Consider the following 13,094-nt stretch of genomic DNA (forward strand, 5'->3'; position numbering starts at 1 on the left):
GTTTGGAGGTTGTTTTTGTTGTGCGCATCACTGCCTCTGACAACCCAGCCGGTGCGATCTTCCGCGTATAATGTGTGGTTGAGTCCTATATCGGCAAGTTTCTTCGCGAGGTCAATCATTACAATATGTTAAAGAGTGTTTGTGATAGGACCGAGCCTTGGGGAGTACCTTTGTTACCAAGTCTTATTCCTTTCTTTTCCTTCCCTCCTACGCAGATAATAAATGTTCTATTTGAAAGAAAGTCTTTGACGTAATTGAATATATTTCTACCTAACTTTGAAGCTTCTAGGCGTTCTAGTATGGCTGAGTGGTCAACGTTGTCGAAAGCTCTGGCCACGTCTAGACCGACTACTACTCTCGTATCTAACGTTTGATTATCTAGTACTTGCAGATAGGAAACTAAATGGTGTCACATCACTCTGAACGCAGCTAAAGGAACGTTTGTGTTCATAGTTTGGATGCGAAATCAGATTCGTGTTTTTTAAAGAACGTTTTCCATAATTCCAGGGTAAGACAACGAGTCTTCGGCTGAACGGGCCTAACTACCCTATTGCGAAACAACGAAAATGAAATATGCGTTCTGCTAAACTGCTAAAGTACGCGGGTTGGCGAGATCTATCAGCATATTTCATACAAAATAAAGCAACATGTTTGATAGGGCGACAGGTTATACGTGAAACGTCTAGAGCGTTTCTGTAAGTATATATATATATATATATATATATATATATATATATATATATATATATATATATATATATATATATATATATATATATATATATATATATATATATATATATATATACACACTTGCAAACTACGCTGAAAAGTATCGCTGTTATTGCTAATTTTAAATGCAGCCTGTAATATATACAAATTCAAGTCAGGTGGTGGGTAACTCAGTTATGCCTACTGCTTGCGTGGCTATTTAGCATGACACTTCTTATTACAAAATTCTAACGCACAATATTCTAAAGTGAAAGGGGCCGTAAATATACTTGCTTATCGATCGGTGCGACCATTGCACCTTGTTATTAAGAGCAACAGTGATGTTCGTTTCATACAATTACTTTAGAAATATATTGCACATGTGTTTCAACTCGATCACGAACCACGGGAAGGTAGAGAGTATTAAACCACCTCCACTCTATTCCATTTATTACTGTTTTTTGAACAGCAGGAGGGCAAACGGGGTGCAGAAACAATGTTCTCCAAGAAAACGGAAAACCGCCAGCCAGTGAACTGTAGCCTGTAACCTTAGGATCAATTTGAACGTGTTTCTTTTAGTTTAGAACAGCTTTCGATGGCTACAAAGAAGATTTAGTGTAACGTCACCAGTAAAATGACATTACCAAGAGAAAACTCGTTACCTGCATGGAACGACGAGTTCTCCGCAAGAAATTCTAGCAGGAGAAAACTTTATTTCGCTGGTAAAAACAAAGACAGTAAAAATAATATATACAGACTGCTGTGCAACTGAGAAGTTTAACTGCTGTAAGATAACCCAATTCAGATCATTTCAGAAGACCCTAATTAACTTTTCAAACACCTCACGTTCAAGCATATAGCAACAATGATTAGACATGAAAGAGCTTTCGAAGCATTCCCATTCCCAGAAATATAGTAAATTGAGCGCGAGAGATCTCCTTTTTTGTTTTCTTTCAACGACTTTTCGCCCTCGCGGAGTAATACCTTCCAACGAGTACAGCGATTGTGGGATGAAATTCTTAATGAATAAAAATATGTTAAAATTTTATTCAGTTTGCGCACTGTAACGCCTGCCCATTTTGTTTCAAGGTGTATGTCTGAAGAGCGTTACTGGGGCCATACATGGCTCTTGAAGTGTTTATTCTTAACACTGCATAAACGTCCGTACTTTTTTTGTGCCTGGTTTGTAGGTGTGCATAAACCTGCTTGACGGCCTGCCTTATGGTTTTATTTAGTTCATCTACGCGAAATTATGAAGTTAAAAAAGGGGCTTTAGTCGATCAGTGACTTTATTATGTATTTTCTCATCGTCCTTGCAGTCTCGCTTTTTTAATGAGCTAATTGTATTTCAACTGGATCGTCTTGATAAGTTAACAACGTCCTTGCTGCTTATAGTCGATTACCTTTAACATTTGCATCGCAGGGATTTAAAGATTATGCCTGCTATTGCGACAATGTGTGCAGCTATAAGCAGTGCTGGCTTCAAGAGCATGATTGAAGTAGGCATTGAGGCTAGTTCAAACCCCGCCTTCTTTTAATGACAGTGGGACCCAATTTAAGCTTCTGATTATTAATTTTCTTCCTTGCAACTAATTTATTGCGCTTGCTTCACAGTGCGAGCCATAAGTTATTCTTTAGAGCTAATGCGATCAAGAACGATGTGGCTGAGTAGACTGCAGTAATGATATCGGCGCATTGAGGCATGTGGGTACAACTACAAGGACGAAAAGATACAGGGTCTACAGGGGCAGCCAAGCGGCTTGCCGAGTCATCAATTGGGTCAGCAAAAGTTGCTGGATACAGATCTATCCGAAGACCTTGAACGCCAGTTTTTCTAAAGACCCAGCTTAAGGCATGGTCATTACGCGCATTTCTTTTTTGGGTACTTCATGCCGTGCCATTGCAGGAAATGCGTGAAACACGCGTTGTCAGCGAAAATGACTGGTGCGCGCCTCGTTTGTTCGGCGAAATTAATTACTCCCAGTGCCATCGTCGATCGTTACGGTCAATCATTCATGGCGCTGACGGGCTTGGATAAAAGAAATATTTGCAGCCTCTTCTAGATGGCATGGCATTCGGGTGGTGGCATTATAATTGGATCCCCTGGCGGTGAATGAAACTGGCGGCCGGTTCTTTTCAGAACTAGACCGAAAACCAGTCAGAGAAGAAAGCTGCAAACTTGGTCTGAAGCCCGAAGTAGGACTGCTAGCGAAGAGGAATAACTTCTCGCATTGTTTGTGTGAGTGTGGATGTGAAGGGTGTGTTCGAGATGTTATTCATCTTGAAAAGGTAATTTTGTTTTGCACACCGGTAATTTGTATTCTCCGTTGGTTCTGAAACAATTTTAATTATTAATTTCTTTTCTGCGTGAAGTATTCTAGAATCATTTAAAGCCTGCTTAATTTATTTGATGGCTCAAAACTCTTTTGGTTGAGCGCGTGGTTTAGCAGGAATGTGCGCCAACAAAAACGGGCGATGTTTCCTTTTCTTTAACATTGTCCTGTTCATCATCATCATCATCATCATCATCATCATCATCATCATCATCATCATCATCATCATCATCATCAGCCTGACTATACCCACTGCAGGGCGAAGGCCTCTTCCATATTTCTCCACTTAACCCGGTTCTGTGCTAGTGGCATCCACTTGACCCCTGCGAACTTCTTAACCTCATCCGCCCACCTAACTTTCGCCGCCCCCTGCTACGCTTTCCTTCCCTTGGAATCCAGTTTGTTACCCTAAGCGACCATCGGTTATCCTCTCTTCGCACTACACGTCCTGCCCATGCTCATTTCTTCTTCTTAATTTCCACTAGAATGCCGGTAACTTGAGTTATTTCTCTAATCCAGTCTGCACGCTTTCTATCTCTTAATGTTATCCCGACCATTTTTCGTTCCATAGCCCTCTGGGTTGTCTTCAACTTAAGCAGAACTCTCTTGGTTAGCCTCCACGTTTCAGCCCCATAGGTGAGTACAGGTAAGATGCAACTGTTGTATACTTTCCTCTTGAGCGATACCGGTAAGCTGCTAGTCATAATCTGCGAGTGCTTGCCAAATGCACTCCATCCCAGTCTTATTCTTCTTGTTATTTCCTGTTTATCGTCCGGATCTGCGTTGCTATCATTTTAAACAGTTAAAACCTGTTATATGTTGCTATCATTTAAAACGAATTTTAGCTCGGTTCTCACATCCCGTCTTACATGCAGGCTGTTCTTGCGTGGTAAACAAGAACTGCCAGAGCAGTGAGCGTGAATGGAAGTTTTTATTTTAAAGCCCAGCACATAAATGACGAACATTTCTTTGGCGTAAATAAAGATATTATCATGTTTCATCGGCATTAAAACTCGGTGTGCAAATGTCGAATTATTTCCACAAACGAGCCAAGAATTAGGTAATGCAGAGTAGGACGTACCCCGGGTCGACGCTTGGCCAGCGGCACGATGCATTGAACCTTCGTTTGCCGGCATTTTATTAAAGTTGTACATACCATACCATACCATACCATACCATACCATACCATACCATACCATACCATACCATACCATACCATACCATACCATACCATACCATACCATACCATACCATACCATACCGTACCATACCATACCATGCCATACCATACCATACCATACCATGCCATGCCATGCGATGCCATGCCATGCCATGCCATGCCATGCCATGCCATGCCATGCCATGCCATGCCATGCCATGCCATATCTTCCTTTTCAGCTTGCTAAACTGATCTACTAGTGCTTACCCAAAACATACTCGGCGTACATGTGAGCACGATTTAAAGTATTCGAATATTATCGGCCGACCGACTCATGCTTACAGTCGGCCACGGTGTCGTTTTTCGTGGGCGGAGATTAAATAAATAGAAAGCTCACTGGAATCGTCCAAAATGTTGCCTGGATTGGCAGGTGCGTTTAGCGCCGCCACGCGCATGATTAACGCTGCAGCGTCCGTTGTTCTCGAACATATTGCTTTCAATACCACGCGATGCGGCAGAGTTTAGCAGATTCCATAGAACTCTGCTTTCATGCTTGATCATACCGGGTGCCATGAACCCTGTCGTCAACTATGCTGCGGCGCTGCATTGCTGTCACTGCATTCCGCAACAGCTGATCTTCATAGGCACATGATGCTAAGGTTACAGAGTACTCGATTTGTGTTCTATGCCTCATTGTGGAAATCAGTGCTGCGTATTTCGATGGATACAGTTTTGACTCCATGGGTTCTAAAACTGCCGCTTATACTGTTTTCCTTTTATTGATTTCTTCAAGAGCAAAGTGCAATGGTTAGCTGTATTTGTGTGCAAGTGATCCCAGCTACGAAAAGTAGTCTGCATTATCCATTCAAAAATGCATGAAATAATGACAACGAATTTACAGATTTTTCCCTACCCGAATCTACTGTTTTTTCCCCTAACATTGCCTTCAATTTCTTTTGACAACTCCTATACGTTATTACCACTTGCATCTGATGTCCCCTTCAGCCAGGCTCTGCATCGAGAAAGGCCACCCGCACAAATTCTATTGATCGAACTCGAGCTTGCCGCTATAGAAGGTTTTGGAACTTTACCTTTGCCGCTGGGGGTGGAGTGCCATGCGAGTGTTAATTTAAGCTGTAGATGGTGATGCTGAATCAGGTGGGTCCTGTGCACGATGAGGAAATGTATGAATTTGTAAACAGATTCGCCATCTCTTAGGCAACCAGCCCTTAGGTTTGCACATTACCTCCCTCTGCAAACATTTATCTTGAAATGATATTTACGTGCCCTCTGTACTCTAATATTATTGATAGATAACGCCTACACTTGAAAGATGTTAGCGGCTATGACTACTGCCTTTGAGACGATCATAAGGTGACTCTGAAGAAATTAGAAATAAGTCACTGGTAGAGTTGGTTTTATTAATGACGGTATAAAAACATGTGTACTGTATTGGCATAGTTGTTTCAAACTTGAAATCGTAGGTGTGGTAACATAATAATCATATTCTATACATATATACAAAGCAGGCGCTATAGTTCTTTACGCAGACCATATTTGGTGCAATCTTCCCTACTTTCACTATTGTCATCACTTTCCAACCAGCGTCATGTCTTGCTAGAAATCGCTTCAAAATATAGGCCACGGCCCTTTGCAAACAAGAAAAGGCAGGCCGGTCATTTCCTTTGTGCACAGAATATTTTGAATTAATTTTTTGAATTTAGACTGTTCGTCATACTTCGAGTTCAACCTGAAGCTCCTGTGATTCATGCTCGGGGATCTAGAATGCCCCATACAAACTGAGCTCAAGAGGCAAAGCTGACACTAAAAAAAAAAAATTATGGGATGGGTCAAAAAGGAAGATTTTTGCACTGATCAAGGTGCATTTGCTATGTTTTTGCAAGGCGTTGTGAAAGCCGTAAATAAGATTACAGTTTAAGAACTCGTTATCTCCTTGTAATACCAATCGAAAGTTACTCACATGCGAAGATGGCTGTAAAATATCTGCTTCTGCCATAATATTCACTCTAGTATGCACTAAGGAAAGAAACTCTCTTATTTTTAAAGCTTCTTTCTTTTCTTTTTTTTTTTTGCTGGACTGGTTCTGCCGTATAGTTTTGCACACAAATCAAAGGTATTTATTGCTTGCCTGCTCAGATAGCTACGGGTATCCTTTAAAAAGTTAACTTTACTTTGCTTACGAACTCAGGAGTGCAATCCAAGCGAAGGAGGAGGCTTTATTGCGAATCGAAATGCGACGCAAATGTTCACAACCTTGGGGTGTCTCGCGGTCTTATGTGCTTTAGTGGCGTTTACAGCTTTTACGGGTGTTTCCAGGGCTTCTCTGTGGAATAGGGTGTGTCGCCAGCTGTCTTTTGCTTCTTGCCTTGCAACTTCTCCGTTTATGCCGGCCCACAAAATTGACCAGGAGTAGTAAACACATCCGGAGGAGAGATTACTTCAGGAATGAGTCGTGAAGAAGTATTCCGAAGCAGAGCTGGTCTTGGAAATCCTTCGTTATCCTGCAACCAGGACATTCGCCTGCGTTGAATGTGCAGCTCTTCTCGAATTTGTACAAGTTAGAATTTTTGTCTCGTAGTCTACCCGAAAAATGTAGTCTCCAAGACTCGGTCTTCAATCTCTGAGTAATGTTGATTCAAAAGGTTTTGTTTTCGGCTCCGGGCTTTTTATTATTGTGCCGGTGCTCAAGCAAAGAAGGTATTCATTTGCTTGTTGAAGAAATATTTTGAAAGTAGTACACGGTCTTCTTTATGAATGGGACATCATACTTTCTCTCGACACATTTGCCGCATAGCTGCAGCACAATCGAGAGAACCTAGAATGTAGTACTGTCCTATGGGTCTTTGTATTGACGACTGGTCCAATAAAGTGGGTCAGGGAAAAAGGGGGAGTGTGTGATAACAGCTGCTGCATTTATAGATCCGCATATGGAGGTGTCGGTGTACGCTACTATGTGACTGTGTAAGGGCAGCGTGTGTTGCGCAGCCTGTGCCTGCCTCCATCCAGAGCAACGTTCTTAGAAAGAGACGTTGGTCCAGAGTAAAATAATGGGGTCATATTGTGGGGAATTGGTGCGATACTGAGGATGAAGACGAATGGGTGTAGTGGGACCTGAAGTGCAGTGGGATGGGATTCATATGAGCCTGGAAAGAATCCATTTCCCTTGCTGTAGGGAGAATAGACAAGCAAGTTGATGATCACAGTGACGATTAATGAAAGAGCATATAGGGAGAATAAAGACGGTATCGTAAACACGCTGTATAGAAGTTGGTGTTAGGATTTAGAGAGACGCTTTGTAGAAGGTGGCCAATTTGTATATCTTTATGAGATAATGTAAGGGAGATAATGTGAGAGAGAGATAATTAAAGAATAAAATATTTTATTGAATTTGATGTCCTGAACAAGACATTTCTGAGTTTCATGGAGGCCAGTGCCGCTGATTACATGGTGGACAAGACGGGTGAACATGAGTCAGGTAGAAAGACCTTGGTTGAGAGCCTGCAATTTTTTGTGCGAATGAAGGGGATGCATAAAACGCGACATCTCGACACTGTGGAGTTGGATTGTAAGTTCAAAGTAAAAGAAATAACGCTGCCGTGTGTGCGCTGATATCTAGAGTGGGCGAGGAGGAGGAGGAGTTCAGGCTTGTCTGGTGTGGTACTCTGACGTGGTGCTGGAAATAAAGGCGGTAATGATGTCGAAACTCTGCTGAAATGTGATTTCGTTCTCACTAGGCGAGCCTGAGGTGCAATAGGTATCACGTATTAACCAGGGAATAAATCGGCGCTGCCGGTGAACATTCATACTCAAAGCTGGCGCAGTGCACCTGAAAGCTTGATATGTCTAAAGGCTGGTTCACACTGGCGACTTGCGGAGGTCGCGAGGCTCGATTCGTCATGGAAGGGGGGACCCACGATAAGCGCCGATCAACCCCGAGTGTTCACACCGGCGTGCAACTCGCTTCACGACAACCGTCCCTCGGAACGAGATTTGAACGAAGAGCCGACTTTCGCGCCTTTACGACCTCTGCTACCGCGCACGCGGTAGATCAATTCGAACTGATTTCGGCTATGAATATGTGAAATTATAAGCGCGGAAGAAGGCCTTATGGTTATCCCCGTGTTTAGCGATGTTTCGACAACCAAAGCCAAGGCGGAAGCGGCGATGGTGTGTGCGTTGTTGTTTGCGGTCTCGCGAAATCGCATATCGCGAAATCGTCTCATGCCCGAGCGTTGAGCACATGACCAAGAATACGAGTACAAACTCGAATTAGTACGCTTCACTCTCGCAGCCGTGCCCAACAACTGGTAAGTCGATCGTGCACACGCGCGCAGGTACTCGAATTTTCCCGTCTTGGCAGAAGGTAGAAGCGCTGCAGATTGACTGAGTAGTTGCGACTTGAAGTCGTGTCGCAAGAAATTGGTCAGCGAGCGACTCCTTCAAACTACCCTCAAACGGGTTGCTGGCGATTAGTTCGAGTCTCCCCCTCCGTGACTAATCGCCCCGTCCGTGACGAATCCTGTCACTCGACCTCCGCGAGTTTCCAGTGGGAACCAGCCTTAAGGTATTCATTGCTTTGGTATTCGCACTACATAAAACATGAGAAACAAAACACAAAACTTGGCTGCAAATTTTTACAAGTTAAATAAAAAGAAATCAAGAGAGATGCATGCACTGAGGCAATCCTCTTATTTAAAGGAATGCTAACAACACTCGCACGCAACGCTCATTATTTTTGTTGAAACTTGCGATCCGAGGATTCTTTTCTGCCCACCTCCATGGAATGATCTCGCGTGCTTGTTAAGGTGAACGTCTGCATCCGCTGTGGAAACCAATGCTTGGCTGAAGATTGTTATATATACTACAAACTCCTTGCCTTTTTGAAGGAACCGAAGAAAAGACTGAGAGAAAGAATAAAACTCATCTTGGCTATAAGCGTGAGGAGAGCAACCTTTCGAGAAAAGAGCTTGTTACATGATAAGCCGGAGAAGACCTGCTACAAATGTTCTCGCTGAGTAAGCAGGAGAGCCCGAATACCTGCATTTAATTTAGTTCTACTTACTCGAAATTCCTTCGTGCGGACGCGCGTTTGAAAAGGTTGAACGGCAGACAGAGCCGATATGTAAAGCAGGTTCTCAGAAAAGGTACCTGTTCTCCAGCCTTCAGCGTTGTTCGCGAAGCGTCAGCTATTCTGGGATGATTTCGTAAGCTGTAACACGAGGTTATTACAGTTGCTCCAGTTCAAAGGATTCGGCGCGAAACACGTCAAAATATAAAAAGATTGCTTTCAGCAATCATGACCTCAATGTCGTGCTGATAATAAATCTCAATGTTTTCTCTCGACCAATATAAATTGTCCCAACTCCTCATCTATAGCAAAAAAAAAAAAAAAAAAATAGAACATGGCCAAACAATACAGCTGCTTTCAGAGCGTCAGTTCTGCTGCTGGTATTCGTGAAGGTTACCTGATGCCATTAATCGAGCTCAGGTGTGGCGCGAAGAGCCTGTGGCGCTCGCCTGTTTTTCTAATTTGCGCACTTGCTTCTTCTTATGCTTCTTCACACTGATGCCAAACTTAACCGGTAAATATCTCCACAAATATGCATCACTGCCCGACACAATGCCACACAGCCTTTTAGTCCCCTGCCTACCCTTTCCCTCCTTCCACCTCCACCCCTGGCTATTTGGTTCGCCTCCCGTGATATCCCATTTTAATACGCCATCGACACCTTCATGTCGTCCAGACCCGACTGTGGTGTCCTGGAGGTTCTCAGGCAGCCAAAAAGGAGTCGCGCGCTGCGTTTTCTTGACGTTCGCAGGTAGCCACAGCAACCCGTGTCTGGCTATGTTAAATCGAGCTTCCGCTCGCTAAACTAATGGCCAATTCGAGTGGGAGTGCTCTCAGACAAGCGGGCGCCCTGAAGTGGGAGTGCAGGAGTAAAATCACTGGCTTCCAAAGGTAGATGAGGAGGTCTTTTCCTCAGCTGAGAGCACCCGAGTACACTCCCGGCAGCTCCCTCGTCTAAAGCGAGCATAGAGGAAGTCACATGGCATAAAGCGTCGTATCTGCGCCATGACTCTTTTTTTTTTCTCTTGAGTCAGTGATGCTCATAATGGCGGCTGCAAAGCGTCGGTCATCGGCGAACGGAAAGCATTGCTCAGGTGCTGTATGCATGTTTGAGAGTCGCTGCTGGCGTCTAAGGGGCAAAAGGAGGCAGAGCGCCGTGCTGTGAGAACAAAGGCATACAAAACAAGCGATTCTTTACGGAGCGTTGACCTCCCCTCGGGTTGCAACTGCCGCCCCTGCGGGCAGGTGTAGAATGCTGGGGAGGGAAGTGCGGTCAAATTGTCGTGGCGCGCTGCTGTTGACGCGCAGAAAGCGTTCTCGTGGAAGGACAGTTACACCCTCGCTCGGCGTGCTCCTGTACTGCTCTGTAGTGCTCGGCGCCTCTGCTCTCGTTCCACCCAACCGAATGCGTCATAAATTGAGCCTAGTTGAACCACAACAACCGTTTTCCGCAAACTTGCCGTAAGCAAGACCACCACCGTCCGCTTCCACTAAGATTTTATAGAATATCAGTTCGGTCGCATATACCAAGTCTGCGATTGCTTATGGTTGCAGAGCGATTATAATCCAATGAGTCATCCCAAGTTTTCCACGCTGTCCTGATGTCTCACCTAACGCTTGACGTTCAACTCAGCGGAGTTGTATGTTTGAATTCATCTCTTTTTCTATTTTTTCGGACCACACATTAAAATAATTTTTTTTTATTTTCTTTTGATTTTGTCATCTCCTCCGAAGGACTTAAGTCATTAAGAATGACGTCTATGGCATTGAGCGAAATTTGCTCATGGTGCCATTCGCTCGCACAAACTAGTTTTACGGTTTAGCTGCGCTAGCCGACGAAGGCTGGCTCCAACGAATGAAGGGGCAGGACGATGTATTCCATATTCCTGGCGATCTAGGTGTCGTGGATGACAAAGGCGGAGCATTTCTCATGTGACACGGCCGATGACCATGAGGTGGAACCCTGTTGGCACTGGTTCTCCTCTCCATATGTTACAACTGAGACACGATAAAATAAAAGGCGTCAGTGCGCGGCCTAATGATTCATCATCATCATCATCATCATCATCATCATCATCATCATCATCATCATCATCAGCTTGATTATACCCACTGCAGGGCGAAGGCCTCTCCCATATTTCTCCACTTAACCCGGTTCTGTGCTAGCTGCATCCACTTGACCCCTGCGAACTTCTTAATCTATTCCGCCCACCTAACTTTCTGCCGCCCCCTGCTACGCTTTCCTTCCCTTAAAATCCAGTTTGTTACCCTCAGCGACCATCGGTTATCCTCTCTTCGCACTACATGTCCTGCCCATGTCCATTTCTTCTTCTTAATTTCCACTAGAATGTCGGTAACTTGAGTTATTTCTCTGACCCACTCTGCACGCTTTCTATCTCTTAATGTTACCCCTACCATTTTTCGTTCCATAGCCCTCTGGGTTGTCCTCAACTTAAGTAGAACTCTCTTCGTTAGCCTCCACGTTTCAGCCCCATAGGTGAGTACAGGCAAGATGCAACTGTTGTATACTTTCCTCTTGAGCGATACCGGTAAGCTGCTAGTCATAATTTGCGAGTGCTTGCCAAATGCGCTCCATCCCAATCTTATTCTTCTTGTTATTTTCTTTTCATGGTCCGGATCTGCGGTTACTACCTGTCCTAAGTAGACATATTCGCCTACTATTTCCAGTATTTCGCTACCTAATGTAAACTGTTGTTCCTTCCCGAGGCTGTTGAACATTACCTTAGTCTTCTGCATATTGATTTTCAAGCCTGCCTTTCTACTTTTTCTGTCTAGGTCATCAATCATTATTTGCAGTTCATCCCCCGAGTTGCTTAGCAAGGCAATGTCATCAGCAAATCGCAGATTACTGAGGTATTCTCCATCTACCCTTATCCCTAACTGCTCCCATTCCAAGTCTCTGAATACTTCCTCTAAACAAGCTGTGAATAGTACTGGGGAGATTGTGTCTCCTTGCCTAACACCTTTCTTTATGAAAATTTTGTTACTTTCTATATGCAGAACTATGGTTGCTGTCCAGCCTAATGACTATATTGTACTTAACGTTCTTCTCGAAAGAAGCGCTGAAATGGGTTTCCTTTCCTTGCAGGCAACGCAAGTATCGACACAATTTTAGGAGATAGTAGACTCGGCATGCTTTTACAAAGCAGCAAAAGGGCGCGCTGGCTGTAAGGTAAGGCAATGAATGTGGATTCTAAATATAGTAGAGAGAACAAACGGAGGGCCCAATGAAAGTTTTTTTTACCGTAACCTCAGTAACCCTGCAGTATGGCGTTTTCATTATTCTGTGAGGAAATGAAGGGAAATTGGGTGGATAAAAACTTCGTAGTATAATAGTGCTCGTCTCTTCGAAACAGACACTTTTATTTTTTGGTTCTCAATGGCCCAAAGCTAAGCAGTAGAAACAATTCAGAGAATGTTTACTTTCCAAAAATGTAATATTAAAGTTTCGAAATGTTCTCGAGTTGTTCAACGCAGTAGAAGTTTTAGCAGATGCATCAAACTCACCCCACTGACGGGGGGTTTGCATTTCGTTTTCTTTAGTTCGACGTCCGAGACAGTCCTCGGTTTCACCAGTCCGTGGCGAAGACCATTTGGTTAGCATAATCATGTAAGCTAGAAAGCCGCCCCCATAGAGATATTGTTGAGAAATTATTCTACGCCTGAACCTAGCCCCAAGCTTATGACAGCTCACACTCAAGGCACAGAAGTACTGTGGCATAGCTGCAATAAAAATGAAACACATAAACAAAAACAAAGAAGCAAAGTGTGTAACTAGGCA

The 13,094-nt window shown here is 43.7% G+C and overlaps 1 long non-coding RNA gene across 2 annotated transcripts in view; it reads right to left on the reverse strand.

The window, feature by feature from the left end:
- LOC146185296 (uncharacterized) overlaps positions 1 to 13,094 on the reverse strand; it is a 30,760-nt gene that overhangs the window by 17,086 nt on the left and 580 nt on the right. Inside the window, exon 2 of one of the 2 annotated variants that reach the window (XR_014707790.1) lies at positions 5,295 to 5,368. The exons of the other annotated variant lie outside the window; for it this stretch is intronic. This is a non-coding gene — a long non-coding RNA (uncharacterized LOC146185296). The remainder of the gene's footprint in view (positions 1 to 5,294; positions 5,369 to 13,094) is intronic. 2 annotated transcript variants of the gene reach the window in all.

Source organism: Amblyomma maculatum, chromosome 6 (genome assembly GCF_055883805.1).
Source record: "Amblyomma maculatum isolate TAMU_Amacu chromosome 6, ASM5588380v1, whole genome shotgun sequence".
NCBI lineage: Eukaryota > Metazoa > Arthropoda > Arachnida > Ixodida > Ixodidae > Amblyomma > Amblyomma maculatum.